At 31.8% G+C, this 10,217-nt stretch overlaps 1 protein-coding gene across 3 annotated transcripts in view; it reads right to left on the bottom strand.

Moving 5' to 3' along the window:
- The window catches only part of LOC138713434 (uncharacterized), a 35,219-nt gene that overhangs the window by 6,373 nt on the left and 18,629 nt on the right, over window positions 1-10,217 (bottom strand). The window contains exon 1 of one of the 3 annotated variants that reach the window (XM_069845534.1): window positions 9,246-9,382. The exons of 1 other annotated variant lie outside the window; for it this stretch is intronic. The gene's annotated coding sequence lies outside the window, so the exon portion shown is untranslated. Of the gene's footprint in view, window positions 1-9,144; window positions 9,383-10,217 lie in introns of those variants that run through there. One more of the 3 variants, XM_069845533.1, reaches the window with a different exon arrangement.

The raw sequence follows: 10,217 nt of genomic DNA, 5'->3' as shown, positions 1-10,217 counted from the left end.
CACGACATAAAACCTAAATTGCATGGTACATGTGTTCATGCTGTATTTGGTCCATAAACAGCCTCTTTCAGTTTAATGTTAGTAAGAATCTCAATGGACATGTGTAGAGTGTGTGTTGTACCTAGTAACAGACAAACAATTTTGAATTTTTTATTTTCTTCTAACTGAAGCTTGAAAACTTTTTAAGGTTTACCATGAACTTATGTAATTCATGATTTTCTCATGAAATTTCAGCCAATCTATGAGTTTGGTGACTGCCACCAGCATTATGATGAATTTGGGGAGCTATAATAAGCAGCAAAATCCAGTTTTGAAAACCAGCAATAATGACTGAGGCAATCAATGTGCTGACTACACGTTACCCACGTTCTGATTAAAAGATCATTTACCTTTATTGAAACATGTGGGCATGAGGCCAGCAGTTGACTGGTCAGCCTTGCCCCTTTCATCAACTGTCATGCCACGAATTACTTATGTAATTCATGACTCTTTGTATAAAAGTTATCATTTTTCTTGGTTTGTTCTTTGATATACTATTTTTTTCTGAGATTCCTAGAAAGAAATGTTGTTCCTCCCGACTTTGGAACAGTAAAGTGCACCTAGGGGCAAAGTAAGTTAAATATAAATTTTAAAAATATTTGATATTGAAACGAAAAACAAGTAGCATATCTACAGACAAATGTGAGCAGGTAGGTAAGGGGCAATACTGCTAGAAACTGAAAATTAGCCAACATTACTATAACAAATATCTTGAAAAAGAAATTAAGAATGCATATTTTTTGGTTTCCCTAATACCAGAACATTTAATTAGTTTAGGTTCTGGTAATATAAGGACAATGTCGTCTGAAGACACAGTAAAAATTTATGAATTTTTATCATAAGAAACAAGTCATCTTAATGTGACATTACATTTTTTTAAAGTGATTTAACATCAAATTACTTACACTCAACTTTTCAAACAAATCTGTCAACAAGTAATTTCTTTTATCATACAGTCATGTCCACATAGATTATCGCCTATTTAAATGGACACTGCTAATTATGATAGAATATTTCTGTTTGGTTTATTTCATACAAAAACTCAATAAAGTCAGTTTATGGACGTAGGTGCCAATGGTTAAAGTTCTGGAGTAGTTGCATTTTGTTCTAAAAACTCTTTTTGTTGCATTCTGTCTTTTTCCAGAAGTTCATCACTCTCCTTTCCTCTCTTGTATAGGCCTATATAATTGAAGGATTTGCGGCAATACAGTGACAAGCCACATTCGGATTTTACAGGGGAGCAACTCTTAAATTTAAAATTATAACAATTAATAAGTCTGATCTTTAAATTGAAGTTTTAGATGCCATGACCTATTGGACATTGAAAAGTCTATCACAAATTTTGTTCCAGGGAATTACTGTGATTATTGTAAAATATTTATGGAGAAGGTAAGTTCAAATGTGGTTTGTTGCTATATTGTCTCAATCCTTCAATTGTGTAATAATACATGCATCATTTCGTATTGACAGAGTATTCTGCTAATTCAACTGCAGTTTCAATAAGTCTCTGAAAAATGCTAATGAACCAAATGATGATGATCTCATATTAATGACATAAAACCACAATTTCTTTTGCTGCTTTTTTAACTCTCCTCCTTATCCTTCTAATTACAATAAATGCAAAAACATCTGCATTTATTTCACAGAAATGCAGCTTTGAGAAAAGATGTGAACTGAATGGCAGGAAAACAATGACTTTCAGTCACGACACAGTCAATATGAAACCTGCTGACTGGACTTCACTGGACTAGACACACTCAGTTCGGAAGCAGCCTATGTTATGAATGTGAAATACAGAAATTTGGTTAAAAAAAATCCGCAGACATGTAACTCAAATTCCGAGAATTTTAATAATCTGTACATAAATGCATGTTTTTCTATGTCCCATATGGAACTGTTCATTTTCTGATTAAAGTTCAAGTTGAAGAAGACATTTCCTTTAAGATATACATTTTATGCCATTAAATCAACAGTCTTCTGCAATATTTATTTTTAATAAGAAGAAACGTGAGTGTACTGATTCAATAAATACATCTAAAGTGACTGATTGTTCCATATGAAACTTGAAATGGATGTTAGCAAAATTTTACTTTCCTTGTATCATTTCCCCTTCTTACATTAAACAAAACTGGACACCCATTTTTCCTTCAGCAGCATCTTTGCTATAGTTTCCAAGTATAATAAAAATACTCGTGGAAAACCAAAGGTCTGTAGAAAGGATTTTCTACCGTGAACCTTTCTACAGTGAAAATTGCTGACGATTCCTCTGATAACACAGAATATGATCTGCATTTGTTGTCCGATGAAAGGAGGAGTATGAGACATGTAGGTTTATTTTCTTTACGTGATTAACAAGTTAATTTTTATACAAATATTTTACCCGTGATTTTAACGCCATAATCTGGGATTAGTTGAGGTCAGGCTACTGACATTAGAACTAAAATACAGTGCTATACAGAGAAACTGCAAAATTACTTATAATTAACTAAAATTGCAAGTCTATTTGTAGTTGTATTGAACATTAATATGATTAGTGCATGAACTGTTTGACCAGTTTATTCTAGATATTTGTAGTCATCGCGTAATTTCCCCTTCCTTGACTTTTCGCCTCCAAATTTTTAGGAAAAAAAAGGGGAAATTACCTGAGTGAATATGATAATGATCCCCAGATACGTGTCCCTAGATTCAACAAGTTTCTCTATTATGGAACAAAGAATTCTTATGCATGATACTTTTGTGAAGTATGAATAATAGAAAAGGTTTAGAGAAAATTTTGAAGTAACTATTCGAATTCTATAATAATTCTGAGTCATTCCATATCAAATCAACACAGCTCACAACCCAACACTTTCAGATTTTAATGAAATTTTGTCTCTTCGTAGGCCACATGGAGGTTTTTTTCCCCATACATTTTTAACATTGTAAATGAAACCCTTTTGACACAATGCTGTTGCAAAGTCTAAACATTTTTCATGTTTGCTTTACGACTTGTGTTATAAAAATTATTCTAACTTGATTAAAAAACTGTTAGTTGATTTCATACCCTTTTCAGTGATAGATTGCATGCATATATTACTAGTTTTTGAAATGGGAAGGTCCACACCTATGGAGTAACGGTCAGCTCGTCTGGCCATGAAACCAGGTGGCCTGGGTTCGATTCCCGGTCGGGGCAAGTTACCTGGTTGAGGTTTTTTCCGGGGTTTTCCCTTAACCCAATATTAGCAAATGCTGGGTAACTTTCGGTACTGGACCCCGGACTCATTTCACCGGCATTATCACCTTCATCTCATTTAGATGCTAAATAACCTAAGATGTTGATAAAGCGTCATAAAATAACCTACTAAAATAAAATAAAGAAATGGGAAGGTCAGGCATTATGACCTTTGATGCTTCATTGTAGAAAATGTGCCCTTTAGATTTTGTTTTAAATAAAATATTTTATCTGCCATTCAATGTCCTATATACGTTTTAAATTTGAATTTGGAACCACCACATTGCCAGAAGTTATAAATTTTAATAAATGTTACGTGAGTTTGGCTGGAAAAACAAGAGACTGAGAATGATAATAAAGTAATATAAGAATGTTGTATTTAAGTGATAAGGCTTAGTGGTAACACATTATATTCGCATTTGGGATGTTGGGGGGGTTCAAACCCCGTGGCAACCAATCTGACGGAGGTTTTTCATAGTTTACCTCATTCACAAATTCTAGATTGAAAATTTACATACCATGATTCATCACAGCCTTAATCATCATTATCATGATATTCATAATCTTTAAAAATTGAAATCAGTTAAAATGAATACAAGGCATATAACATACAACAGAAACAATGAGAATCACAACAATAGTTCACGGTCTACTGATATACCCAAAGATCCTACATGTTAATCTATACTAATAATAAATCTGTAGCCGAAATTTTTCTGGTAATTTTCGATTTTCCAAAAATAATTGGTCCTAACATATATAATTAACCACCCTAAAACCGAAAATCGCTTTTTTGAAATTTTTGTATGTCTGTCTGTCTGTCTGTTTGTTACCTTTTCACATGATAATGGCTGAACGGATTTCGATGAAAATTGGAATATAAATTAAGTTCGTTGTAACTTAGATTATAGGCTATATGGCATTCAAAATACATTTAAAAGGGGGGTTATAAGGGGGCCTGAATTAAATAAATCGAAATATCTCGCTTATTATTGATTTTTATGAAAAATGTTACATAACAAAAATTTCTTTAAAAATCATTTCCGATAAGTTTTATTCTTTGAAAAATTTTGATAGGACTGATATTTAATGAGATAAATGAGTTTTAAAATTAAAATAACTGCCATCTAAGGCCGTGTAATGAAATAAACAAATGACTTCGTCTATAAGGGGCGTTGGTCAACAACAATCGAAAGCTATGAATCATAGCCTACAGAAAATGTTTCTGTGTTCGTATGAAGCAATATCGGAAGCTAAATTAACCGATTTGTATAATTAATTATTATTTCACCATTGGAAAGTGTAGTTTCTCTGTATGGACATAATGCTATAATGTTATTACAGTAACTTCTGAGTGAATTGAGGACAGGTAAGATTAAAATAGCTTCTTATGTACAGAAAACTTGATAGGCTATTCTGTGTATTCGTTTCCTGTATTTCTTAAAATAATGTTTATCTCAGAGAATTAACAACCAACGAGAGTGTATTGATTTAGTATGCAGTAATAATACGTTAGCTTAGCATTTCATTATTTTATAATCCAAATTTTAACTATGCTCAATTGAATCAAGCTAAAATACATATGCATTAAATGCAATGCAAAAAATTTGGGTAATAAGCCAAGCAGATTATGTTGCCCTGTTGTAAAATAAAATTTGTTCCTCCTGAGATTCAAGAGCTCCCATAACAAATTGAAAACTTACTTATCAGGGTACATCCGTTATCAACACACTTTTTATATAATATAATATAATATAATATAATATAATATAATATAATATAATATAATATAATATAATATAATATAATATAATATATAATATAATATAATATAATATAATATAATATAATATAATATAATATATTTAAGTTACGGTATTTGAAGGGTTCAGAACCATAGTGGCCCAAGTGCCATTTACTTATTACATAGAAAACAAGAGTTAAAATTAAGTTATTACCATAATTCAATGGAAACATATAACAAGTAAAATAAAGTATACACATTAAATGTAAATGATGTCAATGTTCATTGAACTATGGATGCATGTAATAAAAATTAAGAAACATGTTAAAGGAATTGTCATTGCTCCAAATGGGTGCTCTGTGGACCAAAAGATTCCATTTTAAGTATTTAAATATAATTTAAATTAAGTAACATATTAAACGATTTAGCCTTGTATCAAACACGAATATTCCCTGGATCAAATGTCCTATTTTAATTATGTAATTACTTTATATTTATTTCTAACGGGTGCAGCGGAGCGCACGGGTACAGCTAGTGCATATATAAATAAACTTAAGAGTATAGCGAGGTGAAATTTCAATTTTCTAAACAAATAAAGGCAGAAGTTGGAAATTTTGTACAGTTATTGTATTCCTTACAAATAGTATGTGTACCAATCAATCATCTAATTTTGTTCAAGAATGTGTGAATTTTTAACATTTTTGTAAATTTAAATTATTTTTAGAAAAATCGGTATTATTTCTACAAATTTTAACATTTTTACTTCAAATTCCATTTTTATGACTTTGAAACACCCCAATGGTGTTAAAAAAACATACTGTCAACTCTAAATTTAATTCAGCCAACAAATTAGCAACTACTGCAAAAGAATTAATGTTACAAAAATGTGAGACTTACAGAAAACCCTCACATTATATTTTCTACATATATATTAAAGAAGTGTCAGAAAAAAAAATAATAATAATTCATGTAGTACAAATTTTATACGAGAAATAGCATTTTTAGCAAAGCAAAATGTGAAAAAACAAAAGCAGAGAAAAATGATATAAACACATGCATATGCCTTTTAAAAATGACTGCCGAAACATGCAATTGGAGGGACATAAGAGCATGAAAATTGCCTCAGAACTTCCTAAGAAAAGAAATTTTCACCAAGTGTACCAAAAAAAAAATTGAGTAGGCTGTATCGGAGACAGCCACAAGTTTTATGAGTGAATATGTCTGTCTAGACATTGTGTATTTTCTCTCTTCATTCAAATTTACTCGCGAATTTCAATTTAACAGTCGACAAACTGCTCACTGTTGCTTAATTGAGATTGTAGCCTCGTTCGTAACCAATGGTTTGACATCACTGCGAACATATATCACTTCACATTCTCGAGTTAAATGCCACTCCTGCCACGCTACCCACTAATTCGTGCCACAAACTCCCAACTCCCACATGTCACCTATTCCACATCAAGATCACGCTGGATACAATGAGCCTTCATCTGTCAATCACCATTTATTTCAATGGAATATGTCGTGTAGCTTAGAAATTATAGGTGCGACAAAACTCGCCTGAAAATGTGTTTTAAAATTCCATAAGATACTTGATATATTAATTTATATCTCTTAATCCCATTCAAATATTTTGAGTATACTATAAGCAGTAACATGAGCTGCTGGCAGGAAGTCAAAAGAACGATAGCAATGGCAAAGGAAGCTTTTAATAGAAAAAGGAGCATCTTCTGTGGACCTCTGGAAAATTAACCACGGAAGAGGCCAGTGAAGTGTTTTGTGTGGAGTGTAGCATTATATGTGGCAGAAACATTGACATTACAACTAAGTGGAGAGAAATAACTAGAAGCATTTGAAATGTGGATATGGAGAAAAATGAAGTGTGCGAAATGGATAGAATAAGAAATGAAGCTGATCAAGGAGAGAAAAAGAGATTGGTTGAGTCACTGGCTGAGAAGAAACTGCTTACTGAAGGATGCACTGGAAGCAATGGTGAACGGGAGAAATGTTTGGTTGCAGAAGAAGATACCAGAGGATAGACGACATTAAGAGATATAAATCATACGCGAAAACTGAGAGGAAGGCAGAAAATAGGAAAGATTGGAGGATGCTGGGCTGCAGTGAAAGACCTGTCCTTGGGCAGAAAACTATGACTGAATGAATCACCCCAAATTCAAACTTGGAATTTAGTTAATATATTAAATGATACATCAAATATATATATATATATATATATATATATATATATATATATATATATATATATATAAGAAAATAAAGAGTTGCATTTTTCTTTCTTTTTTTTTTTTTTTTTTCAAAATTATGTTGGATGATCTTGAACAGTTAAACAATTTTTTTTTCATCATTTGCAAGCTCATTTCATAAGATTTCCAATAACACCTGTTCCACAACTATATCTTTAATGGTCTTGAAAATATAGCATTTTTAAAACTGATCAGTGTATCAAATTTTGACATATTAGCCGATTTTCAAAGAATGATAGCTTTAAATCCAGTCACTAAACAATCTAAAACCACTGTTTTCCATTCATAATTACATCTTCTAAATGTGAAATAAGTTTTGTTAAAATAAAAAATACAAAGGTTGAGGACTGCACTTTTCTGTGATCATTTGATAGGGAATGAACTTTTTACCTTTCCTAATTAAATTACAAGCAGGCTTAAAATTAACAAAAATAATAAAATTCTTACTTTTATGTGATGGCAAAAGAAAGATTGGAAGTATGTGAACTATAAGGTGTAAACATGGATTCCCCCATCCCCATTGAAAGTGATTCTTCTATTTAGGAAATTGTGATATATTTTTTTTCTCCTCTGTTTTCGTCTTAACTCCTTCACACCAGTGCCTGTAGGGGAGGGGATGATGCTATGGGCGACAAACATTAAACACTGACACATAATTGTCAGCCTTTCCTAGCCTGGAGTCAGCAGAGCACAAACAGGATAGAACATTAAAGGACATCCATTCATATCCAAAGTGGGATCTGAACTCACGAACCTTCGCATTGCGCCACCAAAGGGGAGCGCACCTTAGACCATGTAGCCATCCAGCCTGGCGAAAACTATAATAATCTCAAAATACGCATTCCAAAATTTAGCAACTCTTTTCTAGTTAAAACGTAAGTAAAATGGAGAAAATAAAGATATGAATTAAAAAAAAACACAACACGACGAAAGAATGCTATTTCATTGGTGTGATATCACAGCATAAACTACTACAATAGTTGTATTGTGAATCATAAGGGTGAAACATTTCAGCACTTTATCACTGCCAAATTGCTTGTCCATAATATATTGTAAAAATTGTCTGTGACATCTATTTCCACTAAAGAGATATATACGAAGAAATATTATGCCTGTTGTACTATATAAATATGCAAAAACACATTACTCTCGACACCTGTGCTCATGACATATTCTGTAGACAATCATTTTTCTTTTGATATTTCATATCTCAATTCATCTTTTTAACTAAGCCAGAAAGACATTTGCTGCTAAAATCATTCATTCCCTTGAAGACCAATAAAATTTTGCTTTCCTTGCATAGAATCCATCGTCACAAAAGTTTCCCTAATATCCTGTCTGTCAATTTACGTTACGTCACACAAAAAATCACGAATGAATAATTAATTACATTTCGAGCAAATCGTTACTGTGTATTTTTTATTCAGACACATAAGTACTTTTTACCAAAAACCATTTTTGACATGAACTAAACATTTCATTTGTCAGTTGATTCCACTTGACACAAAAATTTATAAACTGTTATATTATGGATGAATGACTAATAGTTAATTCATTAGTAGTCATTAGTAATAAAAAACATATTAAGAAAACCGTCGTCGTGTGTTGTTAATTTCAATTATAGACCCATTATTTTACTAAAATTATTACATTTCAAGTGCAACATTCCCAAATAAATTGATTCAGGTACTAAATGTGAATAAAATCCAATTAGTTTAGGAGAAATCGCTGTGCGTTAGACAGCATATCCAAAAACACTTCTTTTTTGGCATCAGAGATGCTGAAAATATGTAGGCTACATTTCCGCGAAAACTAATTTTATTTCTATTTACTGTTAAAGACAATTTCTCCGAATAATTACCACGAGGAAGATAAAAGATACTGACCCTGAGACAAATCAAACGCTCCACACGAAGTGACAGTCCAGTCCGTAAAAGAAAAAGCAACCAAGATTCACTGATCACTAACATATTACAAATATCCTAACCTTTGTCAACTTCGTAAATCTTCTGATGATTTATCACACACTAACTGTCATTACATGCCGAAATGGTTTAGAAGAGATAACTGAGCGCACTGTGTGAGAAACAATGTTTATAGCCACTAGGAAACCTTGGAGAGGATCATAAACACGAGCCAAGGTTAAATAAGCTTCCACGACATTTCTATGTTTACTGGGACAAGACAGTGACAGTGGACGAGACTAATAATAAAAATTATTTTAAAAGCTACGCCAGAAGTCATAAGATAAATTGCAAATAATTACAGAAAACTTGTTTGTCATTAAATCAATTGCATGAATGTGATAAGAGGCATGAGATAAGTTCGTCATTGGTTCTGAAACGAATTGGTATAGTGACAATAGAGCAATCAGCTCAAAAGATAAATAATTACAAACGCAATCTATACTCTATGAGTGTAACAATTAAATAGTTAAAGTACTCCTACAACAACAACATTGCCCGAAGCATTTGCTTAAAAAAAAAAAAACTAAAGGCATCTTCATTAGGCATTACTGTAAATTTTAACGAATGACTGAAATTCATTATTCAAAAAGAAATAAACTTCCACATAATAACTACAAATATTTGTAATCTAGCAGGTTTTCACGAATCTAAAAATTATAATTTCGCTTATACAAAAAGATAAGCATTTTTATATGTGGATCAGCAAACTGTTTCTTTAAAGAAAGAAACTTCCTCCTTAATATATTAAAATTATAAAAAAAAAACTAATTATAACTACTGCCTGTATGTTTAGGCCAGCATTTTTAAACCTTTTTCAACATGTGGCACACTTACATAGGCTAATCTAAACCAGAGATCCAAACTAGGGAGAATTTTTTCATAAAAAACATGTAAAATACGATATTTTTTTACGGTTAGTCCATAGTCACACTTATGGTGGACAAGGTCGCAGTTGGAGTTTTCTCACGGTTCTCCCATTTCCCCATATTAGG

The sequence above is a fragment of the Periplaneta americana genome, chromosome 14 (genome assembly GCF_040183065.1).
Source record: "Periplaneta americana isolate PAMFEO1 chromosome 14, P.americana_PAMFEO1_priV1, whole genome shotgun sequence".
In the NCBI taxonomy this organism is placed as follows: domain Eukaryota; kingdom Metazoa; phylum Arthropoda; class Insecta; order Blattodea; family Blattidae; genus Periplaneta; species Periplaneta americana.
Note: the sequence above shows the minus strand (reverse complement) of the source record. Positions and strands in the feature narration are given on the sequence as shown.